Genomic DNA, 16,222 nt, shown 5'->3' with positions numbered 1-16,222 from the left:
GAATGAGGCTTCAGTGTAATGAGTAGTAATTTAATGAAGATTAAAAAACATTTATGTTTTAGATCCTGTTCTGAAAGGGATTGAGATCCACCTCGGCAGCATCGCGCCTCGCGCATGCGTGATTCATGGATGCGTAGGGCTCCACTATGCTCTCAGTGTGCCGTGGAAGCTTACTGTGCACTGACGGCTTGTGGTTGCTTTGTCCCCAAATATCTAAGAGGGTTTGGAATGTAGGCAGATTTAGCGACAAAGTAGCCAAGTTGGCAACACGGGTTACCGCATGGTTCAGCAGCCAAAGGGGGAGCCATTGTAACCTGCACCCCGTTTTGAAATGCTTCTATTATAATTTATATGCCAAAGAATATATTGTGATATATATCCTCTAGTTATGGCAAGAGACTGCAATATATATGACAATGCGAATTTTAGTCCATATCGCCCATCCCTTTTTAATTGCAGATATCCATATTCAAATATCGGGATCGCATTGGAAGTGAAAAAATGTGGATGAGTACATCCCTATTATAAAATGTATAGGTACTCACGATGAACAGATGGACGGAATTGGAGTCACAGTGCAGCCAGTCACAGCACAGTCACATTTTTTTAACCAAAAAGCTGTGAAATTGCGGGGTTGAATCGCAAATGTGTGGGGTTTCACTGGATATTGACCTACGTTGGATTGGCTTTAACATCTTTAATGGACAATATGTATCAAAGTGGCCCCCTTGCTATATAGAATTTTGTTTATTGGAGAATGACTGGCTTCATTTTAAAAACTCTTCAAACAAAAGCTAAGTGGTTTTATTTATTTATTTATTTTTTCCCTTACTGTACTGAAAAATTAACTGAACTGTGGCCTTAAAACTGAGGTATGCACTGAACCGTTGTTAAGGCATACCGTTACACGCTTAATCTTTGAGGATGCATACTATAACGATAGTGAGGCAGAGTGATGGGGTATTGCTTCAAGAATACAGAGGGAAGGAAGACCCGGGAGCAGATGGCCAAAATCAGTGGTCAGCTGGTAAGAAACACAAAGATCAGGCTTTTCCTCCACCTCCATCCAACCATTCATACATTATGCAGAAGAGGTGCAGCCGCTCAAAGCATCGTCTCTGCTTCTTCTGGAGGTCCACATCACCATCCAGCTGTGTCTAACAACAGTGAGACAATAGGATTGTGACTTGACTATTGTGGCCATTTTTAAATTATGCATCCTGACAGCTCAGAAGCAATTTATCCCATAAAATGTTCAAATTAGGGAAATATTTGGTTCATCCAAGTGTACTTGCTCGTCTTATTTGCCCGGAGGAACATGAGTGTGCACCATATTGCATTTGCACCCGTCTGATTTTCCTGGAAAGCAGTCCCCCCTCAAGGCTTATTTATTTATTTATTTATTTATTGGCCCAAGGGGAAGGCTGCATCATGCGTAACGAGTCGCAAATATTTATCACGGCCACATGTTCTATACTGGGAAATGACAACAGCCTTTTTGAAGAAGATACAGACAAGGCTTTGTTTAATTGAACTGAATTGATTAGCTCCTTCTGGGACATTTGGAGCACGAGCAGTGCAATTAGAGTCAGCGCACGGATTACACAGCTTCACTCCAGCACACTTTTTCACTCCAAATACGCTGAACATGCACTTGTCTGATCAATTAAATTGGAGCTCTGTAAGTGCTAAGTGCTTACTCTCTGGCACTGCAGAAATGACCCCTTGATGCCACCTGAAGTGAGCTCAAACAAGTGACTAAGAGGAATATGTTGCCATTAGTAGGAGCGGGAGGAGGAGAGAGAAAAAGAGATCAAAGGGAAGGGTAAGTTGCAAGAGGAGCAAAAGCTTCGTGTCTCGGAACAACTGCAATCACAACCCCTGCCAAAACCCTCGGGATCCATCCAGCGGCCTGACAGAAACGTCTCAACAGGCGTTTAAAGTGCTCAGAGCTGACTGGAGGTTGCGCAGTGTGCACGTGAGGCAGAGTGATTCAGCTTTTTATTGTATTTGTGTCATCTTTTTTATTGTATCTTTATTGCATCATTTTCTGTAAACATATGATGCAGCACAGATTAGATTACCTTGTACCAGTGAAATGTTGAATGATCCTGATTTCTCGTATTATATTTCTCCTGTTTTTGTAACTTACAGGAAGTCCTGGGTCTGTGTACCATTTCCGTCCCTACTACGGATTTTGCAAGTCGAGTTTTAGGGGCTATCCACACAAAAACGTTTTCAGGTCAAAACAGCAAAATATTTTATCGTTTCAGCCTCTCATCCCCACGGGAACGGCGTTATGCGTGACCTGAAACTGTATTTTTGGAAACGCCGTCCAGAGTGGGAAAATCTGAAAAAAACGGCTTGTCGTTGCCGTGTATATCGGCAATACGAGAACAATGACATCACAGACCCACCGCCGCCTCGTCGCCGTCATGTGGCCAGAAGTGAGTTTTGACGACAAACCAACATAATATCGGAATATTTCGACGGACATGACTCACTCCAGTCGACAGTCTCCTCATATTTTGTTGTCGTATACTCCATAATGACTTGCAGAAGTAATTCCACTTCTCGTAAGTCTTTCTTCTTCTATGGTTTGGTGTGTCACGTGGTTCCACCCGTGTGTTTGTTCACAGCGCCACACGTAGGTGTGCCTTGTGTATTACATCATTTTTACTCAGTGATTCGTTCCCGTCTGGATGCAACTACTGTATATACTAATCTAAGTCCTTCACACTGTATACAAAACACATGAAGGACATATTAAAATACAGAAAAAAAATCAACACAGGAATTGAATGAAACGGATTGAATGAAAAAAAGAGAACAACTTCTTAATTTTATCCCTGTGGTTGTCTTGCAAGGGAGGGAGAGACGGGCTTACTGGGAGGATGAAGTCTCAAAAATGAGACCACAGTGCTGCTTAATTTTCACTGTCAATTTCATTGAAGCAGATCCTTTCAAATGTTCAAAAATTGATATTTTTTCTTGATAGTGCTTGCAGCATTTGAGCGGCTTTCTCCACTTTATTTTACAATATCTAACTTCACTTTTCACTTTCAATTTCCTTTTCTTTGACATAATGACTAAAAAACTCTGTCTACGTATTCTTCTATCGCGTGCACATAACTAGTTCTCGTTTTTGTTCGGTGCAGTACAGTAGAGCACCGCCTTTTGCAGTAGTTATGATCCAGGACTACCAGCGAATGGCGAAAGCGAAAGTAATTGATACGCCTTGTAACGGCTATTTCTTTTCTTTAGCTTTTCTTCCTGGTTCTTTGGACCGCGCTGCAATCAGAGAGTCAATCATCACACAATTTTAAAGGTTTTCTAATTGTATGAAAAAATAAAAGCAATATATTTGATTACAGCGCTGGACTCTTACCATCAACGAGGATGATCAAAAAACGAGCCTAGAATGAGAGTACACAGAGTATATATTGCAGTTGCCGCACTCCCCTCGAAAGTTAAGCTTGTGTGCCTCGAAAGTGAGAGTTAAGGTGGTGTGAGTGAGAACAATGTATCTATTGTGTGTCTCCCAGTCATTTTCCATATATCATATCTTAAGTGTAACTCTGATCCTGCTATTTGAGAGTCAGTGTGTGTGTGTGTGTGTGTCCTGAAAGCCCCTATGAGACGTTATTAGACTGACAATGCACTGAGCTATTAGACTGTATAATATCTAACAGCCTTTAAAAATGTCTATTTTTGACACACGGTTTGGTCGTACTCTCCTCCGTCTCTCTTCAATATGCCTCACACACTTATTAAACACATGTACTGTAGATACTCACCACTAATGAGCACGCGAACAACATTAAAGCACAGAGGTGTCTCATCGATCAAAAATCTACAGCGGTGGTATCGGCAATTTCCGATACGTGAATTACACAGGTATCGGCCACATCTGCAGTACTCACTAATGAATGATGATGACCGATGTACAGATTGAACCAGAGTCAGGCAAATATGTTCAAGGACCACCAAACAAAGCCTGACTAAAAAACATAATCAATGAGGCATAAAGACATAAATATAAAAATTGTCTGCTTTTTTTTAACATGTATGCCAGGGGTCACCAACGTGGTGCCCGCGGGCACCAGGTAGCCCCCCACGACCACATGAGGTGCCCGCAAGCCTGCTTTTCATTCAGGTTTTCAGTTAATAATGAAAGAACAGTAGAAAGAAATGCATTCTGAAATACAAAGTGTGAGTTGTGGACACCAGTATTTTGTTAATGTTCTGGTAAAACAAGCATATTCGCTTTGTTTGGGTTTAAAATAAGCTCTGAAAATAAATGTTACAAAAATGAGTAGCTCTTGGCCATTTTCATTTTGTAAAAGTAGCTCTCACAAGGAAAAACGTTGGTGACCCCTGATGTATGCTGTACATTTTACCTGTATTATCACGTATTTATAAATTATTAGCAACTTATGATATGAGATGTGTTTTATGCGGAAAAGCGGCCTACTTGGATAAAAAAAAAAACTAACTAAAAATTACTTTTTGATAAAAAATTCACATATTTGCAGGTTTGTGAATGCTGACTCTCGAATGCGCAGGAATCCTCTGTATTAATAATTAATAATGAGCGATACGAGAACATACCACTAACACTTCTCATTCTGTTCAAAGGGAACATTAAGATTGTATCTCACTAGATTGTGCAAAGTGAAACTAGTGAAGTGCTCAGTGAGTGAATGCACTGTCTTAATAAATGAACCCCATGTAATGAGGACCATACACCTCCACAAAGCCCGTTAGCACAACATCCATACGCACAAACTGCTTATCTTTCTCCATCTCCAAACATCAGTCTGTCCACCCTTGCCTTACCTCCTGCTGTTCCCCTCCAGTACACACAAAAACACACACACACACACACACACACTCGACCCATCTGTTCCACTCTCCAGACCTTACATCTGGCCTGATGTGAACCATAACTTCAACTCAAACACATGCAGACACTGTGAAGCGCCACAGCAAACTGAGTTGGTCGATACTGTTGATGCAGCATCAGAGCTCCTGTCAGCGTGGCAGCAAGCGCACAAAACACACAGCAGCTAAAACAAAATCTAATCTGCCTCTCAGAAAGCTTTATAAAAGGAAAGAGAAAATATAAAAGGAAAGAGAAAAGCAGACAGGATGAATCGAATCGTCAAGATCGCAAGCCTGTTGTTTTGACTGCGGGGAGCTGCTGCTGCGGCTCAGCAAAGGATGAAAGCGTTTCCAAGCGTCGAACATACGTTATCGTTAACAAATTCAGATGACTTAAAAAGTCAAATCAGGCATAAACACGGCCTGAATGGCGTATGTGTGTGATCCTGTAAGTGAAGCTTTTTTTTTTTTTTACAGTTACATCACCCAGAATCATCCCATTATCACGGGAGTTTGCTGTGCGTTGAGCAGCCCGCCATGTGACCTCCAGTATCTGTTGCGTTGACGTGATGCATGTGACACACTGATGACAATTAAACATAGAGCAGGCAGGAGACATCTGGCATAGTGGTGACGTAGCAAACATGATGCAATGTTGATCCTTTGGTATCAGAACACACGGTTTCTGTCACATTTGTGTACACAGAAAATATAAAAGCAACAAAGGCGGACGGCAGCTGGGCGATGCACATGCAAGAACACACACACACACACGAGTGAATGAATGGGGCCATTTTGATATTAACATTTCTTTGTTCAACTACAGGGAAAAGTACCATTCCACAGTCAAACCCCGGTTTTCAAACACCCGTGATTCGGTTTTTCACCCAAATTTTTCCCAGGTTGTCATACACTGTATCGGTTACTGTACAGCAAGTTCGCATAGCAAACTACAGTGGAACCTTGGTTTTCAAACGCCCCAGTTTTCATATCATTCGATTTAACCAAGATTTTGGCCCTGTTTTTCGAACATCATCTCGGTTACCACATTGCACGTAACACTCTCGTCCATTTGCCTGGTACTGTATAATTCCACGGAATCGAGCGCCCAAACAAAGCACAAAAAAAGTTGCTGGCTCAGTCTCCGTGCATTTTTTGAGTGCGAATGCTAGATTGCTATGGGGGGCAAAGAAAGTTGACGGTGCCAGCAATTTGATACAAACTGTGAGAAGCAATATTTGAATTCAGGAAAGAAGAGTTTTGTTAATATTTTTGAGCGCCTGGAACAAAATAACTGGATATACGTTGTTTCTTATGGGAAAAATTGCTTTGTTTTTTGTATGATTTGGCTCTTGTCTGACCTTTTTGGAACAAATTAATAACAAAAAATGTTAATGGCAATATTCTCAATGCCAGTTTTGCATTAAGCTGAATAATGCTGCTTTAGACTACACACTATCCATCCATCAATTTTCTTTAAAGGGGTTGCGGGCAGCTGGAGCCTATGCCAATCAACTTCAAGCAAAAGGCGGACTACAACAGGGTGGATTAAAATCAATAGCAAATCAACATTCAATAGCGCCTTTGTAAGTTCTGCACGTCGTTTACTTCAATTGTTTGTATTCCAAACTTTTTCCACCGACGGCTGTATACAGAAAAATCAAAGGATGCGAGCGGCCACTTTGATATTTTTGTATATATTTTTTTTATTTTGTAAAAAGGCTAAAAAAAAACTTCATTTCATGTCAGCGTTTTCTCTTTACGCTGTGCCTTTTAGCTCTATTTTTCCCATTTTGCTTTAATTTTATTTCTACTATACCCTTTGCTTACATGTTAGTATGATGCATGTCTGTGCTGGTTAATGTGTGTATGCATGCGTGGGTGGGTGGGTGTGCGTGTGTGTGTGTGTGTGTGTGTGTGTGTGAGAGAGAGAGAGAGAGGAACATGTGAAGTGTGTATGAGGCAAGATGGGAAGGAGGCTCGCTGTCAGGATGTGGAGTCCATTGTGTGTCCGACAATGAAGATATCAGATCTGCAGGAGTCCTATGGTGCTCTCAATGGAGGCATTAACATCTGGGGTCAGAGGGCTGCACTGTGTGTGTGTGTGTGTGTGTGCGTGCATGTGTGTGTGTGTGCGTCTGTAAACTGATTTTTTTAAAGGCTTCCCTTCCAAACTGGGAGTCATGCACAAGAGAAACTCATTTACCTACTTGGTAAAATCCTCCTTTGACCTGCCTCAATCTAACATAATCTACTGTGTGTATTCATATACAAGGGTCTTTGAACTTGATGTGACAAATTACAAGGTAAGATAACAGAATTGTGGCTGGATTATCCTCTGCTCTATCCAATCCAAATGTCCACATCTAGCTCGAGCTAACACCGAGATATTACAGTCCACTCGCTTGCCTTCAGTAACACACAAACATGACAACAGATTGTATGATTTCAAGAAATCAACAGGAAGTAGGGAGTGTGGTCTATCCCACGAGCACAAACGCCACCCACAAAACCCGTTTCACCCCTCCTGTGCTGTCTGTTAGCTAACTGGTACTGGCACCATACAGCTTGTAAAAGGAAAAAAAGGACCCCCCCCTCCTCAATTACCACTTTTTCCCCCCCTTAAAAAAAAAAAAACATTACTCTTTGCTGTTCATGTGTGGACGCCTGCCCCCACCTCAATAATTACAACAATCACTCAACTGAAGCTAATACTTTCCTCATTAAGGCAAAACACCATACGGGGAAAACAGGTCGCTGAATTATAAGAGTATAAGTGTGGCAAATTCTGACTTAGGCTACATGATCGTTAACACTGTTTGCTGATAAAAAATGTATATAACAGATTGAAAGTTGTGCAAGATGCTCCACAGATCCACACTAGTCACTTTGATACACAAATTTAATGTGGGTCTCTCCTGTAGTAAGCAAAAAAAAAACGCAAGTAATTGTTACGCCCAAAAAAATGCCTATTTTTGATACACAGCTCACTCCCCCCACTTCAAACCCTCCTGCTAGCTTGACGTTGACCTTCTCCTCCGATTTCAGTTCAACATTTGCAATAAAAGTGACTGTTGGTTTTAGATTAGATTCAGCTCCAGAGCCCTCCCCTTCTCCCTTCAATTGCCATTGGTCAGAATCCAGCGCTCAAACTCTAAATACGCCTCACACAATCATTAAACGCATTTAAAGCATGAAATGTACAGGTATTCACCACTAATGAATGATAACGTAACATGATCGATGAACAGATTCAATGTAAATTACGGTGTAGCCTTTAACCTGGTCGTCAGGCTACCACTAGACTAGGCTAGCTGCGTGTACATAATCCACTGCCTGTTGTCATTTCAGTAACGATTTACGATAATATATGAACTTGTGTTCACCTCTCTCCAAGCTTTGAGGCTGTCGAAGCTAATGCTTCCGTAGCCAAACAAACTTTTTCCTCCGAGCAAAAAACTGTGGTGCGTTCAAGGACTGCTGAACAAAGTGTGAAATCTCAATCTTGCTGAAAACAAAACATATCAGTGAAGCATAAAGACATAAACATGTAAAAAATGGTGGGCTTTCTAACAGTGGTACATGTAGTCTGTACATTTTACCACGTATTTGTACATGAATACCGATTTAGGGCGAATGAGGGGGCAAATTTTGGAGAAAAAAGGGAAAAAAAATTAATATTGGTATCACATGGACATTGGTATTACTTAAATCCAGGTGGTGACCTTTTTTGGCCAGGCAGGTATCTCATTAACAATAAATTCATTTGAACACATTTTATTAATTTGTGATCACAAGGCCCCCGGGACACCCTTTGGACACCCATGGTGTATCATATTTTCACAGGCAGGCATGTTCGGAATACCACTGCTATAAAACATGCACAAAGCATCTTAAAAGCAAGAAAGCATCTTAAAAGTTTACATCGACTTAAACTTCTCATGATTAAAATGAATTGTCAATGTTCTAGGAAGATGTCATGGTACCAGGAGTGTGAGAAAGCTACAATACTGTGTGTGTTTGTTTTTTTTTAAGTGATGCATCCCTTTCAGTTGATTCCCATCCAACTGCTCCTGACCGCAGTGCGCTTTGTTTACACTGCGCTATGAATGGGGATAAAGTTGCACCACAATGCAACCCAGAAAAAGACCATTTTTGAAACACCAAAACGATGCCGACACGTCCCAGGAAAGGGTTTTCATGGCAACAGTTGACCGGGAGACTTGGAGTCTTTGTCTACTTTGAAACCATCCATTGAATCCCACAATAAACCCCCCAAAACGCCAACAAACTTACCTTATGATGATGATTATTATTGGGATTATCACTACGATGCTGTGCGCTTTCCTCCACCGATGGAGCCAATATCCTCCCCCCTCTTCTTCTCCGTTAATCAGCGATTTTTTGGAAAGTTATAAATCAATCCACATCACCGTCAACGTCGCTCCTCTTCTCTTTTTCCTCCTCCGTTAGAAAATTGTGCAGAAAAGCTTATGATCCTGTCATTTAGTTTCTCCACGCACGGAGGAACTGGCTGAGCGCAACTCCCTCCCAAGGCTTTGTAACAGGAAACCAGAGGAGGAGGAGGAGGAGGAGGAGGAGGAGGAGGAGGAGAAAACCGGAGAGAAAAAAAAAGATTTTAGTCCACGATCTTGCAGGAGATGTCTTTTAAGAGAAGTTCCACACACGTCGGACTAGGAATGAGTGTGCAAGTGGGAATGCGGTGCTGCGTGTGCTCCTGCAGCACATCACAGCATGACTTTGGAGGATTTTTTTCTAAAGCAGACCAATAGGTCCCCGCCCATTGGCCTCTCCGAACAAGGACCCCAACACAGGCAAGGGGCCCCCAGCGACCATCAACTGCCCACCTCTATTGTGCGTGCGTGTGTGTGTGAGTGTAAAGTGAATGACCTTTTTTAGCACTGACTGCTCCTTTGTAACCGTGTTCCGAAAGCCTGATGAGCAGTTGAACAGGGGGAAACGTGGCGAGTCACGTTCTATTAAAAAATACAATACTTACATTACAGTAAATATGAAATTTGGAATAAATTAAATACAGTGGATTATTTTTTTGTTAAAAAAATAATTAGTTTTTTCTCTGAAAATAATAATAAAAATGAAAAAATACATAAATATATGATAACAATAATTACTAATCCTAATAGTAATTAATAATTACTAAACACATCTCTTTGTGGAGTTTGCATGTTATCCCCGTGCATGCGTGGGTTTTCCGTGTACCCTGCCTCTTGCCCAATGTCAGCTGTGATAGGCTCCAGCATACCCCGGTGACCCTAGTGAGGACAAGCAGTACAGAAAATGAATGAATTACCCTAAATTGGTAGGAATGAATGAATTACCCTAAATTAATTAGGTAATATTTAAATACACGATGTAAATGGTCAGATGTACAGCACAGATGTACCACTGTTAGATAGCCCACATTTTTTACATGCTTATGTCTGTATGCTTCACTGATAATGTTTTTCGTCAAGCGTTTTTCGGCGGTCCTTGAACACACCATAATTGCATGCTGTTGCCGATGGAAACACTAGCTTTGACAGTCAGTCCGGCCTCAAAACTTACAGAGAGGTGAACACAAGTTAATATATTATTTTAAATCATTGCTGGAATTACAACAGACAAGCCGTGTGGATTATGCAAAGGCTGCACCATGACTCAGATTCCATCTGTTCATCGATCATGTAACATTATCATTCATTAGTGATGAGTACCTATACATTTTATACTTTAAATGTGTTTAATACGTGTGTGAGGCATATTTAGGGCTTAAACATGGTTTGTGTCACGAGTGAACAGTGGCAATTGAAGAGAGAAATTGGAGGAGAACCTTAAGGTAATGGGGGCGGGGGGTTTGGAGCGGTGAAACAAGCCATTTGGCTACTGTACACATTTTTAAATGGATTATGGTAATCCTACATGGAGCCGTCGAGTATTGCTTCTAATATGTGAATCTTGTGTTTTTCTGTGTTCAATTGTTATTGTTTTCTTTGATTATTCGTATCATTTTTATCATTAACATGACCTCATTTTACACCTCTCATATACAGATCCGGAAAGTATTCACAGTGCTTCACTTTTTCCACATTTTGTTATGTGATGGCCATATTTCAAAATAAAATAAATTCCTTCAACGCCCCGCGCTGACGACATGAAACACAATGAAAAAATCTTTTTTTTATAATGTTTACAAATTGATTACAAAAACCCAAAAAGTTACAACCCCTCCTCGATGCCTTGCACCTTTGGCAGCAATTAAAGCCTCGAGTCTTTTTTAATATGATGCCGATTGTTTTTCCTTTCTATCAGTTTCTCTGTTAAAATGAACATAGAACAACAAGTCTGGACAGTCCATATCTTTGTGAACTTTGTGATTTTTATTGAACACATCCATTTCCCTTCCAGAAATAATGGAAATAGACTCAAGTCGTTCCAGGTAGTATCATAAAACCTTTAAATACTGTAAATAAATCAAGGTTTGTTGTTCCAAACGGGCCTTGAGCAACCAAACTGAATGCTACCACATGGCGTCAGCGCTCAATGGTGTCTGCTTCCTCGCAATGGAGTTTTTATGAAGCTGAAAATTTGATTTTTGGATTTTCTGCTGTGATGTATGCCGTCTGCACTGAAGAGGCTCAATCTCTGATACCAGATGCATAATCCTGACTTTGTGACCTAAAGATTAAGTTCACCAACAGTATAACAATAAGCTACACAGACTGGAGAATTTCTTTTTTTTTTTTTTTTGTCGCAGTGTAAGTATTGAACAGGACATTATGGGGGCTTTTAACCCAGCCCAAATCAATAAACACACAGCATAGGCTGCTCCCAAAAGCTGCATACACAGTATATCTCTTATAATTTTGGTTTCTGCAGGAGCACATTCTGCAAATTGACTACTGTTTATTTCTGTCTGGGAGTGTCTCGCACACCCACCACACACAGTTGATGTTAAATTGCCTGTGCTGCTTGAACGTATTTTCCGTCTGACTGTCAGCAGCACCGGGCACATTGTCACTGAAATCCTCCCAAAAACAGATTATCAAGCAAACAAGGCATCCTAATAAACAAGGAACTTTTGTGTAATGCTCATAATCTCAAATTTACATTAGTGGTAGCTGTCCTGGCACAGATTTGTTTGGTTTGACAATTAATGAGTTTGGATTTAGGTCAGTAATTTGGAACTAGGCTATTATTGTAATGTGGTGTGATGAAAAATGAAGAAATATAAAAAAGGAAAAACAGTGCACTTCCCACCAAGAAACACTGTGTGGACTAGAGATGTGCGCGCCATGAACAAGTTCTTTACTGAGTCAGGACTCACGGGTGCTTGTCTTTGTTAACTCGTTCACTTACTCACCCCTGCTACCGCTAGCTAAATTAAAAAAGGAAACCAGTTAACATGTCATTAATGTGCAACTGTTACTCTAACTCTGTGGTTGTCAATTATTTTCTGTCATGCCCCCAGTCATGACTGGGGGACAGAAATGTTTTGCCCCCCAACCCACCACCAATTTGAAATACTATTGAGAAATTGATTACATCTATTTATTTATATGTACTGTACAGACTGAACTCGAAACTGAAGCCAGCGAAATGAAACAAAGTGGAGAGCAGTGAAAGACAGCAATGATAACTCAAGTTTCACTGACTCACGACTTGATGAAGACTCAAGTTTCACTGACTCATGGCTGCTAGACGAAGACTTGCGTCTCACTGACTCACAGGTAGGGTTTCTCTGACTAGCTAATTGACAAAGTTGACAAAGACTCAAGTTTCACCGACTCATGGGTTAACAAAACTTGAGTCGCACTTATACATGGTCACGCGACGAAAACGTGAGTTTCACTCACTCACGGTCACTCAATGAAAACTTGAGTTTCACTGATGTATGATGACACGAAGACTCGCGTTTCACTGACTCAAGGGTATTCGACAAACACTCGAGTTTGACTGCCTCACGAGTTGACAAAGACTTGAGTTGCACCGACGGTCACTCAACAAAACTTGAGTTTCACTGATGCACGGGCTGATGAAGACTCGAGTTTCACTGACTCACGCATACTTGACCTGTTGCAGAAACGCGCAAATGCGCTCTGCGACTTCAGTGACTGACTCATAAGAACTCGGATAAGTAAAAGGAATCAAGTTTCATCTCACTAATGTGAAATAAATGTGGGTTTCCTGTTATACAGTATATGTCAACTGTGGTCCTCTGTCAATATGGTCACAAGTAAACCATGAAACAAAATCTCTTGTTTGTTTCAGTAAGTGACGCCAAAATAAATAGACCTGATCAAAATGAATGTGGCAGGCAGATTGCTACCAGAGCATTCAGGCATTTTCCATTCATGCAAACCGCATATACATATAATTAATTATAGAAGCAAAAATGCATTTCATATCAATGTGTCTAACGTGAGCAAAGGCTGATCACTTTTTCTGTATACACAATTGAGTGCAAACTTTAAGCTAGCTCCAACAAACACTAACAATACCAACCGCATTGCAAATGGATGGTTGCAGGCGGATAAAAACTGACCAGTCAGCACCCATTGAAGAGTCAGAGGTGGCAGCTATGGGCGTAGTTTAGAGATGCCAAAAGTAATGGGTCATACTTTCCAACATTTGCATTTGAAAATATGGGAAATTTTCCGGAAATTAACGGAAATTAAGGGAAATCCCTCGGGGGTTGCCAACTGGCAACCGCCAAAGCGCTGCACCAATTTCCTCGCCGATTTCTGTTGCTCAAGTGTAGTGCAGTACCGTAGACAATCTTTTCTTGAAATTTAAAATATGGGAAATTTACAGGAAACTATTTAAAAGCGAGGGCAATGGGAAAAAAGTGCAAAATAAGGAACGTTTCCAGCGGAAAACGGGTAGGTACTGTATACGGACAGGTATGCCATAGGTGACACTAGGCGTATAAAAATGAGATTAGTTATTTGCCAGTCAAAATAAAGGCAACATAGTACAGTGCAGTGCAGCGCCCTGACCTGTAAACACAAAACACAGCTTTAAATCCCCCATCTCTCTTAATCCCCAGTATTTTTTTAATCGTGTTATTTTGTATGAATTCATTACATTGTAACAGGGAAGAAGGCGGACATTTCCAACAACTGGAATGTTTTTCATAAGATATTATGTTTGTCCAAGGAGCTTGTTTGTTTTGTTTGCTGCTATGTTTCATCTTGTACAATGGAACCCGCTTAAGCCAACATCTCTTGGATTGGCTGACTCACATCGACATAAGCGGTTGTCGACGTAGCAGAAACTAGCCATTGGTTGCACATTTACTTTTGACTCTGGCCGGAGACATCAGAAAAATGGTCAAAAATAAAGGATTTTTGAACCTACGCACCTCATCTTTCTTCTGGTGGCTAACAATCTAAAAAAATGAATGGGTGCATTTGTTATTGAGTTTGTAGTTGCGGAAAGGAGGATGAAACAACAGCTAAGACATCTACTGCGAAAGAAGAAAGCACCTTTGTTGCTTTGCCAAAGCATGGAGACACGCGAGTGATAATGATGAAGTTAACAATACTACAACATGTCGACATAAAACAGACCCATTTTTTTACATAAATGATCCCTTTGGGTCCTAAATTTTATGTTGGCAAAAGTGGTTGCCCATGTACTGATATGCCACCATCACACTTAGGCAGGACCTTTTCAGTAATAAGAAGAGCTGTGGACCAGGACTTAATGAGTTTGTCCACTTATCACCATTGCTCAAACAACACTTTCATTCCTTTTTAATTCTTTGTTTGAACACAGGAGCTATTATGTCTGTTTTCACAGATGATGATTCATTTGACAAATTGACATGTAAAAATGACAAACCAAACTTTTACAGTTTCAACATGGATGCTTGCTGTCCAAAAAAATGAGACGTCATATAAGTGTGCCAAAAACTTAGGTGACTGGGAGCAGTAGCATTTCAACAATCATGAGGAAGGAAGGGAAGAAGGACATCATGGAAAGCTCCCCCCATCACTTTGTGTGGTTCTCAGGGTTGCGCCTTCTGCATAGTGAAGGCAAAGCAGCACCAGGTCATTTGTCTTTGCTTCCCTTCACCGCAATCAGCTGACTCAGCATCTGTCGTAGTACTGTAATTATGGTCTAGTATTTTTTTCTTTTTTGCATTTCACTTTGAAATGCAACTTTACCTACTTTCACCTTTAGCCTCAACTTAAAAATACACTCAGGGCGCCATTCATTAGCTAGTATGCAGTTTTGTCAGAGCTTCTCGTGTTAAATTTAACCTGTACTATCACGTACTTCTAAATTATCCCTGACTTGAGATGTGTTTTCTGCAAATAGAAATGCAAATTTTCAGACAAATTTAGTTAGGGGATTGGATTGTACACCCGTCACATATATACTATAAAAAAAATATACTTCAGAGTAGTCAGCAGACAGCTTGTATAGAGTTAATACACTGAAAAGGACTTGTTAACACACATCCATTAGTCCTAAAAACTGGCAATACAAGTAAACACCAAGATAAGTGTGTCGTGTCTACAGCCAAGCATGGTGGTGCTTACACTGTAGTATCATCCTCTGAGAAGATATCATAAAACAGTTGCTGAAATGTGAGAAGTGTACTTTTGTGAGATACTTGTACCTCATGTTTAGGATGGTGAGTGCATTTTGTTCCATTTGGAATGGTGTCCACTGTCTACTGAGTCCACTGAGTACTGATGCAAAGCACAAAGAGTAACTCCACCACAGAATGACTGAAGATACTTAAATATTGAACATGTTTGGGATTCCAGCAGATGCCAACCTTGTGCACAATACGTTTTAATCCACACTGTTAGCTTTGAGGATGGCCTCTCCAGTACAGGGCTGGCTCAGGACAGGCTAGGAGGGATTAAATTGAGTGATTTGATTTAGGTCAATCTTCAACTCGAACAGAGGAAGAGATTTTCCTGATTATTTTTGAAAACTAAAGCTGCTAAATACATGACATGAACATCTTTTCTTCCTCAACCTGTGGATGCTTAATGCACAGTTATTATTGTTTTGCTCCACTTGCAGACAAGTGTGCCGTAAATGGTACTCCAAGGTTGAGGAAGTGTAAAGCTGCAATAAGGTTGTATCGCTCATGCAGAAGGCAGATCTGCTACTAGCAAAAAGGGGTAACATCTCATTATAAGGCAGAGCAGAGGTCATCTCCTGTATGGATCCGCTTTCTATAATTCACTCTTCTTGTTTTATGTTCTCTGCAACAAACAGGGTTTAGTTTGGATGCATGAGGCGTTGTGGGAGACGATTGTTTCTGACTGAGCTTTTTATAGAGATGATTCAGTGG

At 40.7% G+C, this 16,222-nt stretch overlaps 1 protein-coding gene across 3 annotated transcripts in view; it reads right to left on the bottom strand.

Moving 5' to 3' along the window:
* sema4c (sema domain, immunoglobulin domain (Ig), transmembrane domain (TM) and short cytoplasmic domain, (semaphorin) 4C) overlaps nucleotides 1-9,640 on the bottom strand; it is a 111,501-nt gene extending 101,861 nt beyond the window's left edge. For all 3 annotated transcript variants that reach the window (XR_008569969.1, XR_008569970.1, XM_054772748.1), the window contains exon 1: nucleotides 9,181-9,640. The gene's annotated coding sequence lies outside the window, so the exon portion shown is untranslated. The remainder of the gene's footprint in view (nucleotides 1-9,180) is intronic.
* Between the last annotated feature and the right edge of the window lie 6,582 nt (nucleotides 9,641-16,222).

This window comes from Dunckerocampus dactyliophorus, chromosome 4, assembly GCF_027744805.1.
Source record: "Dunckerocampus dactyliophorus isolate RoL2022-P2 chromosome 4, RoL_Ddac_1.1, whole genome shotgun sequence".
NCBI lineage: Eukaryota > Metazoa > Chordata > Actinopteri > Syngnathiformes > Syngnathidae > Dunckerocampus > Dunckerocampus dactyliophorus.
Note: the sequence above shows the minus strand (reverse complement) of the source record. Positions and strands in the feature narration are given on the sequence as shown.